This window comes from Lithobates pipiens, unplaced genomic scaffold (genome assembly GCF_037356315.1).
Source record: "Lithobates pipiens isolate NorthernLeopardFrog02 unplaced genomic scaffold, aLitPip1_a1.2 Scaffold_19, whole genome shotgun sequence".
NCBI lineage: Eukaryota > Metazoa > Chordata > Amphibia > Anura > Ranidae > Lithobates > Lithobates pipiens.
This window is the reverse complement of record NW_027507764.1, coordinates 371,713,320-371,740,512: the sequence shown is the minus strand read 5'-3', so window position 1 is coordinate 371,740,512 and position 27,193 is coordinate 371,713,320. Positions and strand designations below refer to the sequence as shown.

Genomic DNA, 27,193 nt, shown 5'->3' with positions numbered 1-27,193 from the left:
CTAAAATTCAGCCTTAAAGGGCCTTTTAAAATGTGGGTGTTTTTAATAAATTGGCTCATGCAGAAGAGATAACCTGTATGGAGAAACATATTAAAGTATTATTTATAACTTTATTGTTTCTGTAACCCTATTAAAGAAATAACCTATAGGCATTTTATCACCTCTTGTCTGCAATGCTAGAGTCCAAAACAATGGTGCCTGAATGTCAAATATCTAATTTTTTTACAGGTGTGGGTATATTTACACATGTAGTTAATGGCATTAGCTTTTCTTTCTCCTAATGCATGGTTCCCCAAAGTAGTCAATATTGGCCCCCAAGGAATGATGGGATTATCCAAGGGGTTGATAAAATTGCTGGAGGGTCAAAATGAGGTCAGTAGAAGTCTGGGGGGCAATAAGTATTAGATTAAATGTTGGAAGGGTAATTTATCTGTTAAAATCTCTGTAGAGTTCCATGCCAGTTCCTAGTCCTAAATATGTTAGGCGACTAGATAGTGTTACCCAGGATTGTATAGTTAGCTACAAGCAAGAGTGGCCATAGAATGCCTCTTGTCTAGCTGTGTGTTACTGGCCTTGCTTACAAGTATGCTTTGCATTTTGTCCTGTAACTGTCCATCCTTTGCACATCATCCGTAAGGGATGTAGATGTTGGCGTTCCAAAATCCTGATGCCTGCTGCTCACTGTACCATACTATGGACACACTCCGAGTGGTGTCATTCGCCGCCGTTAATCCTCATAGCAGAGCCTCCTATCCCTTGACACATAGCAGCTCTTAGTTTAGTGGTCAGTAAAGCTCATTTTTGAACTAAAATTAAGAGGAGATGTTACATGTGGCAACCAGTCTCTTTCCTTAGAAACTGGCTCTTTGACTCCAATCATACAGGGCTCTTCTGCATCCCGTCCCTGCGTTTATGTAGGCCCTGCTTATAGTCAGGTTTGCTGAAAGAAGGAACTGAAATTGGTTAAAAACGCATAGTCAGCACTACGACATAATGCCTGATTAACCAGGCCCGTTGAAATTGGGGCCTGGTGAATGATGGAAATGTACCACATGCCCCTGTGTAAAGGCTGTTTGAACTTACTCTTATGCCGCGTACACACGACCGGACTTTCCGGCAGACTAGGTCTGACTGAATCAGTCCGTCGGACAATCTGGGCTAATCCGATAATTTTTCACATAAAAAAAAATCAGACGGACCTAGAAATAGAACATGTTTCAAATCTGTCCGACTGACTCAATTCCTATTGGGAAAACCGTTCGTCTGTATGCTGGTCCGACGGACCAAATACGACGCAAGGGAAGCTATTGGCTACTGGCTATTGAACTTACTTTTTTAGTCCCGTCTTGCGTCATCACGTTCAAAACGAATGGACTTTCGAACTTAGTCCGTTCGTGTGTGGCCAAGTCCCTTCGTTTGGAAGGTCCATTGGAACTCCGCTGAAAGTCCGTCGGGAAGGCCTTCGGACCTAGCCTGCCGGAAAGTCCGGTCGTGTGTACGCGGCATTAGTACGTTTTGCCATTTTAGTATGTACTCTGGGATGAGTGGTTCTATAAAATCTCAATAATGTTGTGGATTAACAAATAATCTGAAATATACTTCTGGATTGGTAACACACCCGAAGACAAGTGATCTCACCGAAACTATGCGGCCTTGATTGATTTTAGTTTTGGTTTTATTGGCTGTAACTCAAAATAAGGAAAAAATGGTTTCACTCCAACATCACATACATGTATTTTTGTCAATTTGGTAGCACACCGATAGTTTTACAAAATTTTGGAAGTCAAGGACACGCCTCACTGGGAGAAGCATCTTTGTAATAATTGACATAGTGACCATAAACAGCTGTAAAGAAGCCTCTGTCAAGTGTTTTAGACATCAAAAATAGATGTGCGCATGAAAACGTGACTGGGTAGTACAACTTTAAACAGCAAGCAGCTGCATGTAAGTGAGACTCTGAAAGTTCTCTGAGTACAGATGACACCGGATTCAGGCTGAGATCCAGCCCCCCTCTCTTTCCCCCTCCTTTCTCTCCCTTTCTCTCTGTGAACATAGTAGCTGCTGCTAGCAGTGTGGGTTATACCAGCTAGTGACTGAAGACAAGCTGCTGACTGATCTCTTTTTTTGGCACTGAAGCCCGAGCATGTTGGAAGTATAATCAGATACAATGGCTCCAGACCCGGTAGGAATGAAGCTTTGTTGATGAGTGCAAAACTACAGATCTAAACAGCGGTATCAACCCTTTCCCAACACCCTGAAGGTAAGGCGATACCCGCTGACTTGGGAAAATGTGTCCTAGTCAGACACCCCGTCCAAAGGCTATGGTTACCCTTTTGTTTGTAGCGTCATATGTATGTGATGGCTATGGTCATAGGGAGTGCTTGTGTCTATGATGCGGATTTCATAAGGGAAGATATGTTGGGTGTGTAGAGGTCAGAAATTGCTGCTGGAACAGGAAACACATGATTTGTTCAGCAAGTTCATTTGTGGTACCCTAGAGGAAATCAAAGCATCACCTCCCAATTATATATATATATATATAAAATCTCTATATATCAAATTTTTTTTTTTTTTACACAACGAAGCGGATTGCTGCACGAAATCCAAAAAGGATTTACATCAGAGATAGATATATATATATATATATATATATATATATATATATATATATATATATATATATATATATATATATATATATATATGAGCTATGTGCCCTAGCGCAGTTTAAATTAATAGGTGTTGTGTGTGTATATCTAAGAGATAAGATCATGGTCTTGGAATAAAGTATCTCTAAAGGTTTTTTTTTTGGTATGGCAATCGCCATTATTTTCTGCAGTTGCCTTTTTATTATGTTCACACATGCCCGACGCGTAAAAAGTTTAGCTGCCGTGACGTATGTTGTTATAACAGCCATGGATAGCTGGCGCCAAGGATGTACATTCTTTCATCAGGCTACATATACTTTTTTTTTTTTTTTTTTTGTGTGTGTTCATATGCAGGTTTATTCTATTATACTATTACCATGTCACATTACAAGCCTGGGAAGTGCAAATCTATATACACATTTTTAATTCTAGCAGTTGACATCTAAACCGATTTCCATTCTGTCCATCTGTATAAAGATGCTGTTGGCATGATGACTTAAGACAGAACTGTATCTGAGCACCGAAAACACTATTAGGCCTCTTTCACACTAGCGGACTGATCTGGTTCCGCCTGTCAGTTTTTCAGGGGGATCCGATCGGGCCCTCCAGTTTTCTCTATAGAGTGGTGGATGTCAACAGACACGTGTGCATCCTATTTGCAAAAAAAACAGACGTCTGGCGGATCGGAAAGGCAGTGGGCTTTAAATAAATGGACAGGCAGTCCGCTTATATCCAACTGCCCATAGAGGAGAGCAGGCTATGTCTGTGTTTTTCTGCATACACAGACCAGCCATCCGCCTGCTCGGCTGGAATCGGCGGGCAGATTCCCTGCTGAGCAGGCGGACTCCAATTGAGCCTGCCCAGTGTGGAAGGGGCTTTAAATTCATTTTTAATATTGAAAGCAATCCCACCTATCCAGCAATGTCTCATGCTTTATTTATTTTGTTGAGAAATTACTTTGACAACCCCCTGCCGCCTCCTTGCATTTCTAGCCATGGCCATTTGAGTGAGGGCAGATGATTCCTCTAGCACGGGGGTCAGCAACCTATAGATTGCGATCTACCTGTAGATTGCGGACAGGTGACTGGTAGATCGTGGTCTCGGTTTGCTGACCCGCCATTTCAATCAAACGGAGTGCAATGCAGAGGGACTACTTCTAAAGTTGGAGCTGTAGTAGGGAGTAAGGGCCGCATAAGCCAATGCCTCCTCTGTAGTGCTGGCTCCTGTCTCATGCAGAATGATACCAACTGCACTCCACCTCTTATCACAGCTAGCGGTCTTCAGCGTGGTGCCAGCAGCAGGAAAAAGGATCTTCAGGTCAGTGTAAAGCAATACACTGGGCATAATAGTATAGGGCTGCTTTTACACTGATGCACTGCCGAATGCCACAAAAGGCTCATTCACAAGTGCAGTAGGCACTGCTGCCCCTCTGAAAAGCAATCCAAGTGGTGAGGTAGTGATATGTTGCCTCCTTGCCAACTGAATTAAACCTATGATTGCCGTGCAATACATGCAATTGCGACACAGTAGTATGGCAATTAGAAGTTTAAATCAGGTGTCAGGAGGCGACACTGTGTCCAGTGATCTTTGACTTCTTCCATGTTGTTCAGGTAGCTCTCCACCTCTTTAAGGTTGCCTACATCTAGCATTTACTTCCTGGAATCCATATGCCTTTAGTTTAGGCATGCACATGCTTAGCTGAGAAAACCCCCTCCTCCGGGTGAAAGAAAAAATAAAAATGCCCACGAAGACCCATGAGATGCATAACATAATTTTTGGCCTAGGTCAGAAACCAGGAAGCAACTGAAGAAATGTTTAAAAAAAAAAAAAAGTAAATGGGAAAGTATATTCTATCTATTTACTATTGCTAACAGCATAAGGATTAAAAATAGTTAATGTTGATTGAGAGAGTAAAGACTCACTTTAATTTAAAGGCCTAGCTAGTTGTGCACTCACACACATCACATGATTGACCTATGTATTTCAACTGTAATTTTTATTTTTATTTTTTATCACTGATTTTTAAAATGTTTATAGCTAAATGAAAAACAATTGCAATTTTAGATTTATTAAAAATTCATGTGTTTTAATCCTGTCTTAGATCTCATTGCTGCTGATCTCCTGTAGCTATTTGTCTACATGTATACGCTTCAGTGATTTCTTAATGACTTGTCTATGTGGGTAACAACAGTTAACCAAGTTCACTTGTGACAGATTATACAAAGGGCCAAAGCAAGGAGCCGAGGATCCAAAAAACATTTGATATTGGTATTCTTTCAGCAAGACAATGTAAAACCGCTATTATCCAACTTATTTTGGGGCTTCAAGTGGTATGCCCCTTTTTTTAAGCCTGCAAAATTAACAAGAAATTGATAGAAAAATGATTGTAAAAAAGGTTGGCCACTAAAACTCAAATTTAGTGACAAATGTTTTTCTTTTCTTCAACAATATATGTAGCTATTGCGTGTTTTGCTTTGTAACCCTGAACAAGATGGTTGCCTTTAAACCTCTGGAACGTGTTGGCTGTTTTACATTGTCTTGATGAACAAACACTGATATTAAAGGTTTATTGGTCTAGCTCTCGTTTATGGCTTTGTATATGTAACTTCCAACCTTGAGGTCCCCCATGTATAGGAACGATCTGGCTGCGTCTACGGCCAGCCTCAGGAGTTATTGCACCCCATATGGATTTGTTTGATCTTCTCTAGTCTTGATGTATTGATGAGTCAAATCCAGGGCCTGCCACTTATGACAGGATGACCATGTAAGAGCACAGTGGGAAGACATGGACAGATTGCCACCCTATATCAGGAAAGACGTTCATGGTAGCATTGGCAGGAATTATGTAAATGAAAGCTACATTTAGAAAATATTGAAAATACATTAAAACCTATATGAGATTATGGTGGTTGAGTTTACATCAATGAAGATTACTTTATAGAAGCATAAAGGCATGGATGAGCAAGTTTGGGGTGGAGGAACTTGACTGACCTCAACCCAATAGAACATTTTTGGAATGGAGTAAAGCGGAGACTGCGAGCCAGGCCTTCTTGTCCACACCAGTGCCTGACCCCACAAATGTGCTTTGGGAAGAATGGTCAAACCTTCCCATAGATACACTCCTAAACCTTGTGGATGGCCTTCCCAGAAGAGCTGAAGCTGTTATAGGTGCAAAGGGCCGACTCAATATTGAACCCTACGGACCAAGACCGGGATGCCATTAAAGTCCCTGTGCGTAATAGCTTTTGGTAATACAATGGGGTTTATTTACTAAAGCTGGGGAGGGCAAAATCGGTCTCACTTCTGCAGAGAAACTTCTAACCTCAGCTTGTTAAATTAAGCTTTGGCAATAAAACCTGGAAGCTGATTGGCTTCTATGCAAAAGTGAGCCTGATTTTGCACGCTCCAGCTTTAGTAAATGAACCCCAGTGCACCTTGACATTGTGAATTTTATCATAGAACACATTCAAAACAAGTCATGTGACAATGGCCAAATCAAGTTTTTCCAAAGCATGTGCAAGTGGTACAATCGCTGCTCTCTAAATACAGGGTATTTAGCATGTTTAAAAGTAAAATCTTGTTGACTAGATATTGCATTTTTTTTATTTTTGCATGCCAATCTCCATACATTCATGATGCTTGAATAGTATTTAATTCATACGCCTACAGATTTTTTACCATGTAAACCCTTAGAGCACCTGTAGCCGTCTTTCAGCAGGTGACTCATCTGTAACAAGCTTGAGCTGTCAAGGACCATTTCTACTGTAAAGTCAAGTTCAATGTAAGTGACCTATATATGCAGGAAAAATAAAAGAATGAAAGCGCAATTGCTGTAACAAATGTTGCATTTCCTTTCATTTGACACAAAGTACAGTTACTCAGCAGCTTGTCAGATTTCAGTGTACTCAATTCAGTGAAAAATGATTTCTGATTGGTTACTATCTATTGTTGCACTTTGTCATTAGAGCTTGACGTTATTGAATACACAGTAAAACAGATTTTTGTCATGATAGAAGGCATCAAATCTTTAAGTTTTATATTCCAAGAGTTGTCAATATAGCAACATATATTGGGATTTTATTTTGATACCCAATGTGGCAAAGGTAAAAGTATGAAGAGAAAAAAAACAAGTTTCCTTCAACATTCAGTCAACTTATGCACTATGCTGCAACTGCCACTTTTGCATTTAGGGATATACGCCGTACAAGTTAACACTGATGCAGCTCCCAGTTTAATTGCCAGGTCCAGCTGCGTCTACCAGTAGCACAGACTCAAATGTTTGTGCAAAGGAAGCCTGCAAACAGTGGTTGCAGGATTCATTCATAAACTCATTGCAACAAAAACGTTTTATTGGATCTTGGTTTTCAAGATATATAGAAGGGGCACTGTGTAGCCCTGCAGGTTGGGCTGTAAAGAGAGGTGGATGTGCTCTCTAGTCCAGCTGAGGAAATTCCAGGTAGCACTGATGACCATGGAATTTTAGTGCAGCAGAGGCAGCATTGCCTGCTCATTGGATGAACTTGCTGGATTCAGATGAACTCACTGTTTTTATTTAGTGTGTGTGTGTGTGTGTGTGTGTGTGTGTGTGTGTGTGTGTGTGTGTGTATATATATATATATATATATATATATATATATATATATATATATATATATATATATAAAAAATTTTTTAATTATTAAATATACCAAAATTTATGGGACTCCTGCCTTTGCACATGAACTTTAATGGCATTCCAGTCTTCAATATTGAGTCGGCCCACCCTTTGCAGCTATAACAGCTTCAACTCCTCTAGGAAAGCTGTCCACAAGGTTTAGTAGTGTCTATTGGAATGTTTAACCATTCTTCTAGAAGCACATTTTGTGAGGTCAGGCACTGATGTCAAGTTCATCCACCCCAAACTTCGCTCATCCAAAAAAATTTTATGGGCCTGGCTTTGTGCACTAATGCGCTATCCTGTTGGAACAGGATGCGGCCATCCCTAAACTGTTCCCACAAAGTTGGAAGCATGAAATTATCCAAAATGTCTTGATTTTTGGGGTGGAGGAACTTGACTAGCCTGCACAGAGTCCTGATAGAACAGCTTCTCGTCCACATGAGTGCCTGACCTCACAAATGTGCTTCTGGAAGGATGGTCAAACATTCCCATAGACACACTTCTAAACCTTGTGGACAGCCTTCCCAGAAGAGCTGAACCCTGCATTTTTATAAGGCATCGTCACCCATTCAAATGAAGAGGCTGCTGTGCCCACATAAAATGCGTCTTGCAGAGTTGCCCAAGTGTGAAGCTAGTTTTCCACTCGCTAAATCCTGTGTCTGCCTAGATCTTTCTGAATAGAGCCTGTGACAATACAGACCTGGTGTTCCCGGTTTCATAGTAACTTTTGTAGAGCGGTGCCATTATGATTGTTCCCAGTTTCTTTTTTCAAAGGACAATTTTATGTTTAGTGGAGTTGTCCTTTAAATAACCCCCCCCCAACTTAATGTAGCCAGTTTAGGTAAATGCCTTCATCCCTGCTGTTCTTCAATGTGTGGCCTTATTCAGGACCTTGTCTAGTACGCTCACACAAGTGCCATGGCCCTCATTCATTGCTATTGATGGTCTGTACTCTGCTTGGATGACTGAGGGTTGTCAGGAGTACAAATCATCCATGGGAATGAATGGGGCTATGGCACATGTGGACATTAGGCAGAGGATCTGGCTGGGATGTTTTGGATGCCACGCAATGGTGCAAACCAATTTCAAAGTGACACCTCACAATTGTTTTCCAGAGGACCCCCAGATCCTAAAATACTGATCTGCACTGAGTGACCATCTCTCATGATTTCCGGTCCTGCCTATCCCATTACTGGATAGGGTGCCTCATAGGGTTGCCACCTCATCCTTTAAAGGGATGAGGTGGCAACCCTAGTGCCTCATCAACCAATTGTGGTGTTCAGATGAGAGGAGCAGGGCTGTAAAGATGAGAAGAAAGAAGCGGGTTACATTCAGGAATCCACAGTCAGTCTAGATTTAAAGCCCAGTAAATCCATAGAAAACAGCACTAGAGGGACAGATTTATGGTAAACCCCCCACACTCCCACCCTTAGCTGCTCCAATGTAGCACTGTGACAACATGGAACCAGTGTTTTTAAGAGGTAATCTTTTGTGGTGATGATGTTCACAGTGATAAATCTGTGACAGATGTTTGCATAACTGTCACAGCCTGCTGCCCAGGATTTCTAAAGCCAGAACCAGACACCCGTCCTTTGATAAGTAAGATGTAGCCAGATCTGCGCTAGATAAGACACTGATACTGTAGGAACTTGCTTCATAAATCCCCCTCTTTGAATCCTGAGCGGCTTATCTTTCTGGAGCTCTGATTGTTCTGCTGACACCCACACTGACCTCCGTTCCAATACACATTTTTTTTTTATGCTTTCTATTTGTGCTGGTCCCAACTACCAAGCCTACATATTATCAAATCCTTCAAGAAAGCCAAGAAGAACACAGCGCTGCCATTTTTGACTTCTCCCTCTGAAAATGCTTGTTTCCTGGCTGTCATGTTAACTTGTAGTAGGAAGATCAGGATTCGAATTAAAGGTTACTGTAGAGTCTGCACAGCAGAGCTCAGGGGGAGGGGAAAGAAGCACAAGGAGACAATCGGTAAGCTGCAATATATTAAATTTTTGGGTTTAATACTGCTTTAATTGATGCAAATCATTTTGTCTATAATGAATACAGATCTTAAAGGTTTGTATTTTTTCACCTAATCCTATGCATTAAGGTGAAAAAACACCTGTCCGTGACCAGCCCCCCCCCCCCCCCCCCCATTTTACTTACCTGTACCCTCAAATTTGTGGCACTGGGGCGCGCTCTCACTCAGCAGGGGATTCTTTGCTCTTGATTGGATAGATTGATAGCAGCGGAGCCATTGGCTTCCGCTGCTGTCAGTCATATCCAATGATGTGCCCAACGGGGGTGGGGCCGAGTCCTGCATTCGTCTATGGATGCCGAAAACTGGACTCGGGAGAGCGCCCGCAAGGTAACCCCCCCCCCCCCCCCAATACTAGCTCTTAGGTAAAACTCTGTTATTGACTCACTTGTGGACTTAAATTGTTTTTTTTTCCTTCAGATTTATACTTGCCTAGGTGGACCCAGCATAGATCCCACCAGCGCCTCTAACACTGAGAACCGAGCGATCAAACACTGCTGATTGCTTGGTTCTCACAGCTCTGTGAGCAGAGAGCTGGTGATGGTCAGTCACAACTGTCTGCTCTGCCCCCTCCTCGCTCACTGGAGTGCTGGGCTGTGGAGGGGGGGAGGGGTGAGCGGCTTGCTCAGGCTCTCAGCAGCTCACTGAGAGGCTGAGTCGGGTTTCGATCCAGGGATCTGGGCAGATCCTGACTCCATGTTCGTGATGACGCTGAGCTTGGACTGACTCTGTGACGTCAGCAGAGAGAGGACTTCAGCCCGCAAAGCTAACTGTGCTCCTGTGATCCATAGGAGAGGTACAACCAAACAAGCTTTGGCTGTACTTCTCCTTTTAAAGTAAATCAAGCGGGGTTTATTGACAGATGTATATCTATATCTCAGTGAATTATTTGTGAATAATAAAATGCAACCTAAATGCACATTATCACAATACAAAGTCCATCAAATGATGAATGTCATAGTATACTCTTCTATATGAGTGTCGGATAAATCCCAAAGGCATGGATGGTGATGTTCCCGTACTTTTAAAACACCCAGGAATGTGCTGCCACTACCGGGGGAGAGGGTTAGGTACTCTTACCATAGGACGTGGGCACACGCCAGTGGCGGTGAGTCAAACAAGCATGTATGGACTCTACAGAATGGTCCCATGTATTTCAAATCTTTCTTAAATTTTAGATTTGCCGATAAATGTATTACTTCGGTATAGATATTTATATACACAACCCCTAGCACGCCTCCGTGTTAATAACTGTATCTCTGCATTTTTTTTTTTTTTTTTAATACCTCCCTTCTTTTTTTTTTTTTTGTCAAAGGACAGACTACATTTTCCCATTTTCCCATTTTCCATGTTACCATGGAAAAATGGGTAAAAAAGTGCCCTGCTGAGGGTGACTCCGTGCTCTGCTGAGGGTGCCTCCCAAGCAGTGGTGGCCGGTGGTAATTTATTTTGGGGGGGGGGGGTGGCGAACAGCCACGAGCCCACCCTATTTTAAAGCCTCTGGCTCTAATTGGGTGCTTCAAGCCGCCCCCCCCCCCCGCGCTGCTGTAATTCATGCGCCCGGCATCTTGAAAGGGGTCAGGCATATGAATGGGGATGGCGGTTGTGGATAGCGCATGGGCATGTCGGCTGTGGATAGAGGGGGCGTCCCTCAGTTGCCCCAATGGACGGGCCGCCACTGCTTCTGTGTAGAACCAGAATAGCATCCATGGATGTTTTGGGTAAAAACAAAAAAAAATATTGAAATTTACACTAAAGGAAGTGATAATAACCATACTCTACACATAGTAAACCCAAGGTCGCAGTGCTGGAACAATCGCAAACAAATCCTAGGACTGCTTGATATAAATATCTGAGAAAATATCAATGAGCAGGTGAACTTAAGAAACCTAGGACTCAGCTCACAGGTGTCAGACATTTCCACCCAAGGTACCTTCTTTTTCTATCCAATGGGGGCCTAGACAGGGGTGTCCCCTCTACCACTCTGCTGCACCTTTGCATTAGAACCACTAGCAGAACTTCTCAGGGCTTCATTATTTTTGAAAGGCATTCAGTTGGGTACGTTGGAGGAAAGAGTCTTGGTACGCCAAATCAAAGTTCATTGGTAAAGTCACATACATTTCCCATGGACCCAGAGCTTCCCTTCGCCTTGCTGCCTGACTGCCCATTGCAGACCACAAATAATATGTAATTATTCCTGCCAGCGCTATAGCCGAAAGATGTGGGCTTAGTTGGCGGCGTGCTCCGTGGTCCTTTGGACCCAGCTGGTGATCACAGATTGAGGTGAAGGGCCACACAGTGGCCCTTTACCACACTGTCAGCCAATGACCGCTCATCACAGGATGTAAACACAAGCCAGTTATTGGCGTTTCTTTCCTCATGGTGACCGCGTGAGAAGAGAAGAAAGCTGATAACTGGAAGGGACATTGGCACAGATAATCGGGGCACTGATTATCAGTGTCCTGATTATCAGTGCAGTACTGCCAATCAGTGCCACCTATCAGTGCCCATCAGTGCTTTCTCGTCAGTGCCCATTAGTTTCACCTATCCTCATCAGTGCACATCAGTGAAGGAGAAAATTGCCTGTGCAAAATTTTATAACAAAATTGTTGTTTTTTGCTAAACTAAAAAATAAAAATAAAAAAAAATAATAAACAGTGGTGATTAAATACTACCGAAAGAAAGTTCTATTTTTGTGAAAAAAAATGATAAAAATGTCATATGGGTACAGTGTTGTCATACAAAGTGTGACAGCACTAAAAGCTGAAAATTGGCCTGGGTAGGAAGTGGGTAAAAGTGCCCAGTAGGTAAGTGGTTTAAACATTTTTGAGTGGATGTTCAATTGCCAATATCGTAATACTTTGATAATTTGCTACCATATATGGCCTCGCTTAGAACTACAACTGCACTGTTGCTCACGCTCACGATTATGGGAATGGTGAATTTTGTTTAAAATTATTTTCCTTCCCAGATTTTTTTTACATTCCCTGGTTTATATGCCCAAAAATCCCCTCTTCCCATAAATGATCTGTAAGTGAAATTGAATAATGTTTAACAGCTCATGGTTTGTTCTCTTTTAAGGTTACATAAAGTAGATCAGTTGATGTATCTCTAGGCATAATGAACCAGCCGATGTTTTTACAAGCTCTCTATAGAGCATTGAGAAGTTATTAGCCAACAGCATTATTTTCCCTCATGACTTTGCAGTGTTATGGTTTCATATGACTTTTATTTCTATAGGTCACATTGATGACATAAAAATTAAAAACCACAGAGAGCAAGTCCACATTCTGAGCAGTGGACACGTGTACATTGTGTTGTATCTATTGTTTATAAGGTTTCAGTTTGTAATCATTTAAATTTCACTTTAAGGGCTAGTTTACACTTGCTTCAAAACAAGGTTTCAGGAAGGCTTTGCTAATGTGCTTTGAACGCTAGTCAAAGCCCCTGTCACTAAATTTATAAAATGGTTAGCTTACAGTCCTTTTTACACCTGCTTTTGCTTGGTGCTTCAGTGGGGCTTCAAACGAGCTTTGCCATAGACTTCTATGGAGGCTTTGAAGCACCACTAAAGCTACATGGGGTATAATTTTTGAAGCAAAGCCGAAACAAAGCAAACTGGACTGTAAGCTAACTATTTTATAGTGACAGGAGCTTTGACTAGCATTCAGAGAGCTTTAACAAAGCCTGTCTGAAGCCTTGTTGTGAAGCAAGTGTAAACTAACCGTTCATGTGTGTTGAAATCGAAGCAAGTGTAAATGAGCCCTAAGGCTCCCTCCTTCACACCTTTGCAGGTGCGATAGAGCATGGCCATTTTTACTTCATTTCAATGTCGTGTTTAGGACAGAGAAAAAATCCCAAAAAAGTGCATGAGCCTATTTAAAAATTGCAGTGCACCACAATGCATGATATTTTGCTACTGTGAAACTGAAACTAAACCTGGAGCTAAACCATTAAACTGGAACTAAACCCATTGATTTTACAATTTCAAAGAAGTTACATTCTTGGTACCGATCACTCATTGTGGCCATTCAGAAAATGTAGGGGCTGGTAAATTACATATTTAGTGGCCCCTAACCCCCTTCTTCATCCTAAAGATCCCCTTTCCTATGTGCCTGCAGCATCCGGCTAGAAAGGAGTGGAGGGAAGCTGGAAGCACAGCAGGGGGGACGGCACACGGGGGAGCCAGGTAGCAGGGGGATCGAATCCTGGACAGGGTGATTGGTGCGATGGGGGGGACCAATTCTAAGCACTTGTACACACGGTCGGAGATTCCGACGGAATGTGTCCGATCGGACCGTTTTGTCGGATATTCCAACTGTGTGTGTGGTCTACATCAGACTGTTTCCATCAGAGTATCCGACGGACCAAGTTTTCCAACTTGTTGGTAAAATTTTCCAACAAAATACTCCGATCATGTGTAGAGAATTCCGATCGGACAAAGTGCCACGCATGCTCACATCAAATTCCTACACCAAAGCTATTGGCTACTAGCGTGAACGTAGTCCCGTCGTAACGAAATAACGTAATCACGTCGGATTTTCCGACAACTTTGTCCGACCGTGTGTATGCAACAGTTTCGGACAAAATCAAATGACAAAATTTGGTTGTCAGAATCTCCGACTGTGTGTACAAGGGCTAAGTAAGAACCAATCCTGTTGTGTGTGTGTGTGTGTGTGTCTCTCCCTGCAACAGTTGAAATTTGGAGAAAGACAAAGCTGACTTTTCAGCTGCTGCAATGAGATGCACATAATGGGATGGGTTCTTGTAAGAGTCCCCCGCCACACCAAATCACCCCCTCTCTTGCCCACATCTGATTTCTATGTGGCCCAGGCACACCCCATATGTACCACTATGTTGTGATGGCTATCTGGTCATGAGTGGATGTCTCCTTTTAATCAAAGTATTATTTGATTATTATATTGCGTTACGTCACTCAGCTGGTCCAGGCTCTGGATTGATCCTGACTTTACAGTCAGGATCCACCCAGATGCCTGGACTGGCAGCTGAATCTGCCTCTCCGCTGCGCCGCTGGGACACTGAACCAGCTGCACCTCCCCAGCTCGGCACTCCTGTGACCACTGGACAGGCAGAGCAGAGAGGTGGTGACTGAGAGTCCCAGCTCTCTGCTCAGAGCGGATGTGAGAACTGAGCGATCAGTGGACTTTGATCACTCAGCTCTCAATGCAGAGGCGGCAGGGGACAGATGCAGCATCTGATCAATGCTGCATCCACCTAGGTGAGTATAAATTTTATTTGTAAAACCCATACTTCCCTTTTAAACAACTTGTAAATCTAACTTCTCCCAAATTTAGAATTTATAAAGTATTAGGCTACCAAAATGTTGCCTAAACATTTTTTATTCCTTCTTGCAGTTAAAACATTACTTTTCTAGATTACAACCCTCTTTAACACTAAATCACCCTTCACATTTTGAATATATATTTGTATCTCTGGTCCCTTTCAACTACACCTGATCTCATTAATATACAGTATAAACTTTTTCATGGAGCCTCCCCTAAGAATGACCAACATCACTACATGGCATTATGGGAAAGGGAATTGCAATGTTCAATTCCTTGCTGTTTTGGTACAAATCTCCAAAGGTTTTAGATACATATAATGGTGTCAAAATTTTGTTGGAGATGCAAGCAAGAGAAAGGAATTTTGGGGTTGATTTAGTAAAACAAACTGGAGGGTGTTAAATCTGGTGCCGCTCTGCATGGCAACCAATCCGCGTCTAACTTCAGCTGATTTAATTTATGATTTGACAAAAAAACCTGGAAGCTGATTGGTTTCTATGCAGAGCTGCACAAGTTTTAGTAACTCAACCCCTTTGCATCATATCTTTTGGAACTGTTCTCATATCTAACACATTTGGCAAGCAGTGCAGCTTTTGAGACAATTGCCTAATACTTCATTGGCATTAAATCCCATACACTGCCTCCTTGACCTACCAGGTATTTCTAAAAACTCCAAGAAGTTGGCCACTCTCATCCCGATGGCTGCCAGGAGACTTATCCTACTCTGTTGAACTACCAAAAGCCCTTCTCAACTCCAACATATTGACATTATTACTGATGTAAGACAGATGGAATATATCACAGCAAAATTGAGTGATACTCTGGAGTTATTCCATCCAATTATAAAGTAGAACTATAGGCAACATGTGTGTGTTGTTGTTTTTTTTTTTTTTTTTTTTTTTTCCATTTTGGATAGAGTAATGCCTTGTACACACGGTCGGACTTTCTGGCGGAAAATGTGCGATCGGCTCTTGGTGTCGGAAAATCCGACCGTGTGTGGGCTCCATCTGACTTTTTCAATCGGAATTTCCGACACACAAAGTTTGAGATCAAGATCTAAAATTTCCCGACAACAAAATCCGATCGTTTAAATTCTGATCATGTGTAGACAATTCCGAGGGACAAAGTGCCACATGTGCTCAGAATAAATTACAAGACGAAAACTATTGGCTACTGCCATCTTTATAGTCCCATCGTACGTGTTCTATTGCACCGCGTTCTGAATGATCAGATTTTCAGACAACTTTGTGCGACCATGTGTATGCAAGACAAGTTTGGGCCAAAATTCGTCTGAAAAAATGTGACGGATTTTGTCGTCGGAATGTCCGACTGTGTGTAAAGGGCATAAGGGTTATAATCCGTATCAGATTTTTTATTTTTTTTGCTATCTGTGCCACATTTCAGGGCTTTCCCTTCACTTCCTGTCCCATAGCCAAATGGGGCAGGAAGTGAAGGAAGTCCCTGCAAATCAAAGGAATTCCTTGGGGACCACCAGGTCACTAGAACTAGTGTCCCCATTTGAAAATTTAGCCTCTTACTTTTCTGGAGCAACCCAAAATTTTGGGTTTTACTTTTACTTTCAATGCAATGGTAAACGGGACAAATGTAGAGAGGGTGAATCTCCTTAACTGGGGCACAGACAGCAATAAAAATGGTCAAGCACTCTAAGGCTACATGTATGGTAGCCTACCCTGACCACGCCCACAGGAAAACGCAGAACGTGTCAAAAATGCAAACTGCATTTTTACTAGGATGTTCCTGCGATTTGCGTTTTTTCCCACAGCCTGCAGCCAAAACATGTGTACAGTACATGGGCACACAGGCTTCTATGGAGTTGAGTTTAGAAGCTTTGGAAAAATAAAATGCCAAAGGTTCTAGTGTACATGAAGCCTAATTGCACTGCACTCCAAATCCAAAACAAAAAAATGTAGTTGTACTGTAATATCTTGGGTTCAGTCTGCTTGCATAATATGGATCATTCAATCTTCACATACTTGGTCCTACTTGTTTTAGGACCCTAATTTCATTTGAGACTTTACTTTCTTTGTCCACATAATGTGTAAGCAATCTTGGAAAGTGAGGGGTCAGTCAGTCATGTATGCCATTTTGCTTCTCATGGTATTATGTACTTGATTGAGCATCATTTGATACCTGTGATTGTATTGACTATTTTCTGTCTGTTACAACTTTTCTTTTTTGTGTGCTACACTGTGATCAAAAATGTAATATGTAATTTTAGAAACCAAGCAGCCCCTGAGCTCCATTTTAGGTGATTTTGTGTAGACCCGGGTTTCTCAACCTGGGTTCCTCCAAAGGTTGCTAGGTGTTCCTTGAGCAATTTCTGCCTCTCTGATACATTCCCACTGACACCATTGATCTTTTTAGCTATCTGTAAGGGGGTAATTCTTCCCAATAACCACAATTGTATGGAGCATTCGTCCCACTGACCATCACACTAATGTATCCTGAGTAAGATACAGTAGTTTTTAACACTGGTTCCCCAAGACCATAAAGTTATTTCAAGGGTTCTTCTTTGTTGAAAAGGTTGAGAAAGGCTGGTCTAGATAGAGGATGTCATCACTCTGCTGCATGCTAGAGGAAGCATATCATCAGTCTCCTTTTCCCAAGTGATCCGAAATAAGGTTGCAGCAAGTCACAAGTTGAGAAGCTGCAGCAGGGGGCTGATATGTGTCGGAAATGCAAGGCATCTTATTAAGTGTAGCAAGGGCCCCGACCCCTAGAGGCCTTATGGTGATCTCCAGAGTCAGGAAGAGCTGACATCCTTCTTTGCATAGTGGGTGTAATGCAAGATAGAATGATTGGGCACCAGTCACTTTCTGAATGCAAGCAAAAGAGATTTATTATCTCTTAACAAGAACTGGGGGAGAGAGGGTTAGGGCCTGAACACCCTTAGGCAGATGCAATAGCAGTTGGCAGACTTTGAGACAAAATAGGCAGACAGCTGTACAGGTTGAGGGCCTTTAAGCTGGTTGCAGCAGTGTATTTGTAGAACTGCTGTCTCTTATGGCTACTGAACTTGTAGGTTGACTTCAACACAGATCTGTACATATACCAGACTTGGTATCCCCGTTGTATTGGACCTGGTCTCCATCTCACAGCCTCCTGCTGTAGCTTTTCTCACTGAGCTCCCAGTCTTCTCACTAGACCTTTAGATCCCAACCACTTGCTGGATCCCCTGAGCTTTTCCACAGCCAGCCCACTATACACTCCAAGTGTCACCCACACTACCTGTTGGCTTGGCTCTCAGCTAACCCACTGAATCATCTTCAAGTGTCACCCACGCCCACCTGTTGGGTCCCTGACTTGAAGATTGAAGCTTTCCCCACTTGTTCACCGTCCTTGTTCACTGTGTAGTGAAAAAGGTTGCTCTGGTACTTCTTCAGACTTCACAAACCTGGCTCTGATAACAGGAGTGGTCGTCCCATGTGGCAACTGCTTCTCCTTCACCTCTGGAAACACTCGGTTCACACGTGGCTAGGCCTCAGGCTTAGGCTTAACCTTCAGCTGCTGCTTCACATACAGCCCCCAGGCCTCAGCCTGGGGCTAAAAGAACACTGTTCATCTGACTTATTCCCCTTAAAGTGGATGTAAACCCCAAAAAAAATATTTTTTTAATTAGGACTTGCATCTTGTACAGTAAATGTTTTCATGTCATCTGTGCCCAGTCTTGCCATGAAGAGTTAATCCAGCTCTGAGCAATCCTCTTATCTTTTTTCAGTGAGATAAAAACTGACACAGAGAAATAGGAGTCATTTCTTCCCCCTTGCTATGAGTGACAGGGATTTACATATCTCATGCACTAGCCTGAGAGAGGCATTCTATGCACTTCAGATCCCCTCCTCCTTTCTTCTCCAGCTCTCCCAGTATTGGCTGCTCCACACCTCAGCATGATTGGACATGCTAAAGTCATGTGGTGACTTTTCTGGGTTTTGACTGGATGTTAGTGATCATAGCAGAAGTTCAGTTGGAGAAAATGCATGTTGATAAGGGGAGTGTAGAGGTGGGCTGGCAGTCTGACATCACAACTCCACCCACTGAGCTCCGGACAACAGACCCACCCACAGAATCTGCAGTTTTTCAGGTTTAATGACAGATAGAGGAGACATTTGACAGGTAAGGATACATGCAGGAGGCATGTATATCTTATAGATAAACACTATGGCAGTAGTTTTAGAAAGGATGAGAGTGGGTTTACAACCACTTTAAATACTCTCCCAGCATGCTTAGCCACAAATATGATTGGCTGAGAAATTATGTCTATTCACAACCTGAACTCACTATGGTCTTGTCATTCTAATGCCAAAGGCAGCAGTGCCACCTATTGACAGAAGAGAAATGCACCAGATTCAGGCCTAAGGCAAGAGGGTCAGAGGATGCAACTACCAATTAGCCAGGTTAATTACCACCTAGCATAACTAAATTTGTTAGCAACCCTGCCTAATACCAGGGTGCTACATAAGTAACTGAGTATGTGGAAATACCCTGAGATAATCCAGTCTCGCTATTACTCCCTGTACCTCCAAATTCCACTCCCCTTAAGGGGGGCTCTGCCATAACCCTGTATCCCCCGAGTCATCCACCACTCCAATGCTCAGCACTATGGTTTAACTGGGTGGACATGACTGATCGTGTATTTATAATAACTTTATGCATTGTAGTTATATGGCACCTTATACCCACTTTCTTATTGCAGCGTTTTTGTTGTCTTTCTATACCATTGTGCATCCTTGTTCCTGTGGTTGACCTAAGCTATGTACAGATTTGTGTTATATTCGCTGTTCTTCCTTCAATAAAATGTTTGAACAAGGGAAATGCAAGGCGCCAGGATTTACATGTCTGTGTAGTCTCTGGGCCGGGATCTCAGGAAATATGTGCTGACCCTGGATAGTACCAAAAGAAAGATGGCACTGTCCTTCTGGAGAAAAAAAAAAGTAGAGGAAAGCATTGTCTGTAAAATGTAATAAATGTCTATGTTGCATGTACACATTGCATACATATATTATAAAAAAAAAAATATATATATATATATATATATATATATATATATATATATATATATATATATATATATATATATATATATATATATATATATATATATATATATATATATAAAAAATTTTTTTATTTATTTAGAGAGAGAGATGTGACATCATAATATGACGAATTCTAGAAATGCAGTAATTGGGAAGATTAGAAAAAACAGAGACTTGTAAAAGGGGTTACATTTTATGATTGTTGGGGATTTCACATATTTTATATTTTTTGTAATTTTTTTTTTTTTTTTTTTGGTAAGTGATCATGCAGTAGCTAAGTAACTGCAAAGGAGGGGCTGTCAGACTTGGGTACAGAGAGATCTGTCTTCATTGTTTTATTTTCTGCTATTCGCTCCTTTATGGGTCCAAGACTACACATATTTCTGTATGATTGCGCCTAATATAGATGGAAATACTATTTATTTCTCATATTTTATATTACATGTGACCATGTGATATTCTCCACGATTGAATACTGAGCATGTCAGGCATTGAAGGAAAAATAAATTTTCTGGTAAGATTCCACTTTAAAAGAATCACTTGATGCAGAATATGAAGAATAAATAGACCGTCAGCGATGTTATCATCAAGAGATGGAAACCTAGACAAATCCCCATCTCCGTGACAACCAGAAAATGTTTGTAGGTAACCAAACTCGGAGAGCCAGTGCCAATGGTAAATATCCTAAGCCCTAACCCATGGATGTGTGAACTGCAAATACTTTTTATTTGCAAAAACGTGACCGTATTGTCCCTGCTTTGTGATTTCAAGATGGGACTTATTCCGTGACTAAATGTTTTCAGGATGGTGCAATGGTTCTGTTATTTCATATGCTGATGCTGAGGGCTGAAAGACCCACAAAAAAATGAAAGGATAACCAAACTCGAGATTAAAAATGTAATTGCTGCTTACAGTTCTTGAATGTGCTGCTTTCCTTTTATTTTTATCACGCTAATAATATTCTCAGCAAGTACAGAAAAGACCTGTTGATCCTACCACAAATGCAAGGTCATTGCCACTTCTGAGTTGCACCAAAGAATATCTCCCTTCTTAAAGAGGAAGTAAACCCTGATGGGTTTACTTCCTCTTTTTTTCCCTGCAAAGGTAAAGCATAATGGACTACTATGCATCGCATAGTAGCTCATTATGTGTCACTTACCTGACACAGGAGCCAGCGAAGTCGCCGCTGATCCCTGTAGTCCGCCGCATCCATCTTGCTGGTGGCGTCTCGCAGCTCCGACCAATGACAGCGGCGAAGCCGCGATGTCACTCCTGCGCATGCGCACGGGAGTCGCGTCTCGCAGCTCCGCCTCTGCCATTCGGCGAAGCCGCGATGACGTCACTCCCGCGCATGCGCACGGGAGTCGACAAATTAGGCAAATCCATTCTTGGATTTGCCGCATTTAGTGCGCTTGCGCGCCGCTGTCTGCGGCGCATGCGCCGTAGACAGCGGTGCCCATTTTCGGGCAAATATCTCCTAAACCATATAGGTTTAGGAGATATTGCTTGGACCTACAGGTAAGCCTTAATCTAGGCTTACCTGTAGGTCAAAGTGGTTTAAAGGGGTTTACTTCCTCTTTAAAGCCTCCCCAGCAAAAAGAAAGTCAGCAGCTACACATACTGTAGCTGCTGACTTTTAATATTAGGACACTTTCCTGTCCTGGAGTCCAGCCATGTCGGCACTCCAGCCGATGTTTCCATCGGCTCTTGGGTGCTGCCGCTGCCAATTGTAGTGAGGGAACCTGGCCTTTCGGCTTCACAGCTGGTCTCCCTACTGTGCATGCACGACGCACGCTGCGCTTTCTCAGTGGCCCGGCGGGGGGGGGGAACAAGGAAGCACTGGAGGGGGGGTCAAATTAGCGGACCTTCCACTTTTTGGGCGAAACTCTGCTTTAAGCCTGTTACACTCTAGTATTTTTTTTTTTTTCTCAACCCTGCAGCCTGAACAAAGAAATCCCAAAAAACAGTACAGAATCTCCAGAGCTCCTCAATCTCCCTGCTGTGCTATTGTGTTCTGGCAGGGGGACTGCCCTCCCCCCTCCACCCACTCCACCAGAACAAACCAGTCAGTGCTGATTGAATGCTGATTGACAGACATATTTCGGTAATACCCCTTTGACAGAAGCCAGACTGGCTGCCGTACTGAACACCCAATACTCGGCTCGTGTGTACAGGCATACTTCTGTAAGCATACTTCTGTAATCTACCAATTGCCCATACCCCCACTCTAATGGAGATGTAGAGATACAGATTTTTGTAGGGCATATATTAAGAGCAACCTAGGGTGACAACCATGAACTCCCTCCATAGATACAGTAGGGCGGTGAGATATCCACGAAAGGACAGGAAATGTGGTGTTTTGCAGGCAAACCAGGTGAAAATAAAGCAAAAGAAGCTTGAAAAAAAGAAAACAAAGGCAGCTTCCACACCAGTGACCATTAATGTGTAAAATAGTATCTAAACCCAATATTGTTGGGTTTAGATACACTTTAACCACTTCCCGACCAGCGCATGACAATGTACGGCACAGTGGCACGAGTGGGCAGTAGGGTGTACTCCGTCATAGCCGCATAGGAGGGAGGGAGGGGGGGGTCAGACATTTTGTAGTTTGCTGCAGAAAGTGCAGCAATCTATGCCCGTAAGTGGGAGCAAATACCTGGATTTGACAGGTATCTGCTCCCCCCCCCCTTCCGCCCTAAAAGGTTCCAACTGTGACACCGGAAGGGGGGCAGGAGGAATCCAATAAGAGGAAATTCCATTTCTGGGTGGAACTCCGCTTTAAAGAGAGACTACCATATATTATTTTTTTTTAAATAATCCATATGCAGCCACTAACTAAAGCAGTATTAAACCCCATACCAAAGATTTAAGATATATCAGCTTACCAATCATTCGATATGGTGGCTGCATTCATTTTCTTTTTTTCCTTCTAGTTTTCACTTGGTAATCTGGCTAGTAACACACCTCCTGTATAAGGGTGCCCCTACTCTGGTTTAAGGAGCACAGAGGACACCTTTTGGACAGCGGCATTGTCAGTCTGGGGGGGAAGGGAGTGTTAGATGTACTAGCAGATTTAGATACACTAACAAACTGAAGCCAAATTCCAGATCGCACTTTGTAATCAGTTACAGCAAATGTTTTTTTTTTTTTTTCCCCCTTTTGGGGTAAACGTGTTATAAGCTGATCATTGTAAGCACCTCCTAGATAAAAATAATATATACAACTGAAATCTTAGCATTGAATATGACTTCTCGTTAGTATACTTAGGTCTTTATTGATCTTTACTTTTGGTGTACTATCCTAGCTTTATATTGTGTTGCTTTTAAATGGTGTAAATGTTAAGCTACAACTCTGTAATATGTATGTTGCTTAAAGATGAATTCTGCACCATGGACCCATTTGTTAGAGCTTAGTACTGTCTGCTGCCTTCAAAACTCAACCTTCTTCACTGCACTTCATGTTACCTCTCATGTTTCTATATTCTGGCAGCAAACCATGAAGGATACTTGCAGTACTCTTATTAGAGGCATTTGGGATGGTACATTAGGACAGGAGGATGTTGGGCTTCTCGGTAGGTGGTCAACCTAAGGAGAAAAGGTCTCTGACCATAATCTACCACAAGCTCAACCCACCTGCCCATTACCAACCCCAAAACAGTGGCAAAGGGGTCCTATTTAGTTTTACTTAAAGGAGAAGTCCAGTCTGAGCTTTTTAGGCAGGGCTTCTCCTAAGGGTCACAGGAGTGCAAAACGATATGGCACTCCTGTTTTCAGCAGAGAGTGGTCCGCTCTCCACTGTCACTGCAATCAGTCCAGGCACCACGTCATCCCGACTTAGGAAGTCTGGGTCCGCCAGGACTGATGGCAGTCTTAGCCTCTCAGAGAGCCACTGAGACAGCCGCTCCTTGCCCCTCCACAGCTCCAATGAGTGTGGAGAAGCAGAGCAGGAGAGATGCTGATTGACAGGCAGCAGCTCTCCACTCGGGGAGCTGAGAGAACCGAGCCATCGGTGATGTTGAGTGGCTCGGTTCTCAGTGCAGAGGCGGCGGGGGATTGATGCTGCATCCACCTAGGTAAGTATTAATCTGCAAGGAAAAAAAACCCTTTTTTTTAGCTAATAAAGCAGACATTTGGGTTGATTTACGAAAGGCAAATGGGCTATTTGCTTTGCAAAGGAATTTTCACTTGGCTTAGTGAATGAGTGAAAGCTCTGCTGACCTCCATCTTCCAATTTAAGGCCGGCCATAGATGGATCTAAATTCGGCCAGGTCAGCAAGAACCGGGAATTTTGATCCATTTTTGGGAAGGCTGATTGTGCTATAACTGCCAGCAGCGATCATTGTATTCTGATGGCAGGGAAACCTTCTGCTGTCAGGATACAATAGCAGAGCTGGAGGGATTCCCCCATCAAAACTGACTGAGGTTGATTTACTAAAACAGGAGAGTGCAAAATCTGGTGCAGCTGTTTGGTAGCCAATCAGCATCTAACTTTAGCTTGTTCATTTAAAGTGATTCTAAAGGCAGAAGGTTTTATATCTTAACCCCCCTAGCGGTAATCCCGAGTCTGGCTCGGGGTAGGAATATACTGATAGGAGCGGTAACCCCGAGCCAGACTCTGGATGGCTTCGGTCGATGCAGGGGAGGACACAGGGATCGTTACTCACCTTGTCCCCTGGATCCAGCGATGTCCGCCGCGCTGTGTGATCGAGCTGTCCTCCGCTCAATTCACAGTGCCGAATGCCGCCGAGCTCCGTTCCCTGCGATGTTACGGCGCACGGGAGCGGAGAACGGCGGCAAATTCAAAAAAGTTAAAACGCACTAAACACACACAGCACTGTAATCTTACAGATTACAGTGCTGTATTAAAAAATACACACCCCCTTTGTCCCTATTGGTTTGTGTAATGCCCTGCATGCACTTTTATATTATAAATACTGTTTTTTACTGCCTGGAATTTGGAGATTGTCCATAGCAACCAAAAAGTGTCAATTTTTCAGTGTTTTTAGGATTTTATTACATTTATTGAATACATTTTATTATTCTTTATTATATTATAAACTTTATCATACCCGGGATGTCTGCTAGACTCTGGTTTGAACAGATTTAAGAGCGTTATTCCTAAGAATTACAGGACTACAAAATAAAAGCCAGATTTCTGTGCAAAATAATTGTACCGCTTTCAGCACCTAATTCCAGACTGAATCATACCGCCAGGGAGGTTAATGCATTCTATGCAAAATTTTTGTGTGCAGCAACCCCACTAATACTTAGCTGAGCCCCATCTCAATCCAGTGATGTTACACGAGAATATCAGCTGTCCAGGACTTCCTCTGCTAATTGGCTGAGGCAGCAATAGGCCATTGGCTCCCACTGCTGTCAATCAAAGTCAGTGAGCCAGTGAGAGAGAGGGGCAGGGTCGAGCTGCGGCTTTGTGTCTGAATGGACACACAGCAGTGGCCTGGCTTGGGTGCCCCCACATCAAGCTGCTTGCTGTGGGGGCACTCAGCAAGAGGGAGGGGCCAGGAGTGCCAGTGAGGGACTTGAGAAGAGGATCCAGGCTGCTCTGTGCAGGTTGTGGCTTGCTTTAGGCTCCGTTCACATCTGGGCATGGGGGTGACAATCGCAGTAAAATCACGCAAATAGAATTGCAGGGCGTCCATCGACAAAAAGAGGCTCGTGCTACTTCTGGGCGACAGACGTCCTGCAATGCTCGCCCGACGAATCGTGGGAAAATCACGTAGTGTTTTCGGTGCTTTTGAAATTGACGGGGAAATGCACAGCGATTCCGCCCGCAATTCGGAACGTGGAGATGTGAATGGAGTCTCATATGCAAGCAAAAATCTTTTCCTTTTTATTTTTTTTAACGTGATTGTTTTTTGAAAAATACATTTTGTGTCTCATTTACGAAGCTTCCCTTTCAAAGTGAACAGCCTGCTTGCCTTTAGTAACTCGAAGACCATGAAGTCTAAAAGTAAACAATTCACAGTGCTATGGGCTGTCCCTATTTTAGCTAAAATGAACTAGTTTGTACAAAAAAAAAAAAAAAAAAACTACATTGTGAAGAGAAGAACAAAAGAATTTGATCCCCAGCACTTCCTGGTCATCTTGGAAGATCAACGTCAGGCTTCCTCCCTCTTAATCTGTTTGTTCCTGGATTCCCGGATTGGCTAGATAAGGGAAAGGAGGCCTGGTGACATTACTTTCCTGAAATATCCCGACAGTTTAGAGGACTGTGACACGAATGTGCTGGGGACTGAATTATTTCAATTCATCCTCACACTAAGGTTTTTTCTCTTCTTTTTTTTTTGTACAGTGTTTTGCTTTGGTTATGTCGCGGGGCCACTCATGGGACCATGCACTTGGTTACTTGTAGATTATAGGTTCAATTGAAGTACAGCATGGTGTTCAAGAGGGGATTTACTAAATATGTAAATAAAGTAGAAAGTCCTTTTAAGGGACTGTTCATGATGTACGTCCTTCCTGTATGTTTCTTGTTTAGAAAACTACATCTGAACAAAGTTCCTGCCACTTGGAGCAGTGTAGCAGTTTGGATGTGTTTAGTCTTAAATGAAGCACCAGGCACCCTTCGAGGCCATCTTTTTTTTTTTCTTAACATTTTGGACTTTTTTTGATCTATTCCTTTTAAACCAGAGATATGGAATTAGCGCACCCCCAGCTGTTGCAAAACCACAAGTCCCATCATGCCTCTGCCTCTGGGTGTCATGCTTGTGGCTGTCCAGTCTTGCTATGCATCATGGGGCTTGTAGTTCTGCAGCAGCTTGTAGTCCGCTAATTGCATATACCTTTTCTAAACGCATAGCTGTTAATAGACCCTGTGGCAGTTACATGCATTCTGTGATGAAAGACTGGCATTTGGCAAGTTACATCAAGCTAAAGCTGCCCATAGAATGATAATTCATCTGATTGGATGCAGCTGCTTTTTGGTCAACAATATTCTACCCGGGTGCTAGGATATTTTGTTTTTTATTGAAGGATGTCAGACGGGAGACGGCCATTGGTGTTGCCCCATGAGCTCATTTCAGCGGTCACTCCGGAACTGGCACAAATTCGTACAATGTTTGGCCAGCTGAAGACACAAGTGGTCTTCTTAATGCCAACAGCAAGCATTGAATGATAATACAAGTAGATGGTCAGCCACAGGAGGACAGGTCTCTGAATAGCCATAATCTGGAGATGCATTAAAGTGCATGTAAACCATAAGGGCTCGTTTATACAAGAGTCTCCCTCCCATCTGGAGTGGATCGCTTTTTAGAGGGCATTTGACAGGTGGTGCGGAGGCATTATTCCTTTACTCTCTGCCTGTGCACAAGGAGGGGTTATGGAGATGAAGGGAGGTCTGTGTTCATTTGTAATCCACCAGAAATGAAGTAAGCAGGGCTGACATGTGCTTGGTTGTCATGTCAAAGAGGCTAGGAGCACGCTATATTTCTAGTAACAATCATTTTTCTGCAGTTCAGCTTATTTAAAGGG

The 27,193-nt window shown here is 42.8% G+C and overlaps 1 protein-coding gene across 3 annotated transcripts in view; it reads left to right on the top strand.

The window, feature by feature from the left end:
- The window catches only part of RIPOR2 (RHO family interacting cell polarization regulator 2), a 212,610-nt gene that overhangs the window by 21,334 nt on the left and 164,083 nt on the right, over positions 1 to 27,193 (top strand). The window contains exon 1 of one of the 3 annotated variants that reach the window (XM_077492290.1): positions 2,030 to 2,260. The exons of the other annotated variants lie outside the window; for them this stretch is intronic. The gene's annotated coding sequence lies outside the window, so the exon portion shown is untranslated. Of the gene's footprint in view, positions 1 to 2,029; positions 2,261 to 27,193 lie in introns of those variants that run through there. 3 annotated transcript variants of the gene reach the window in all.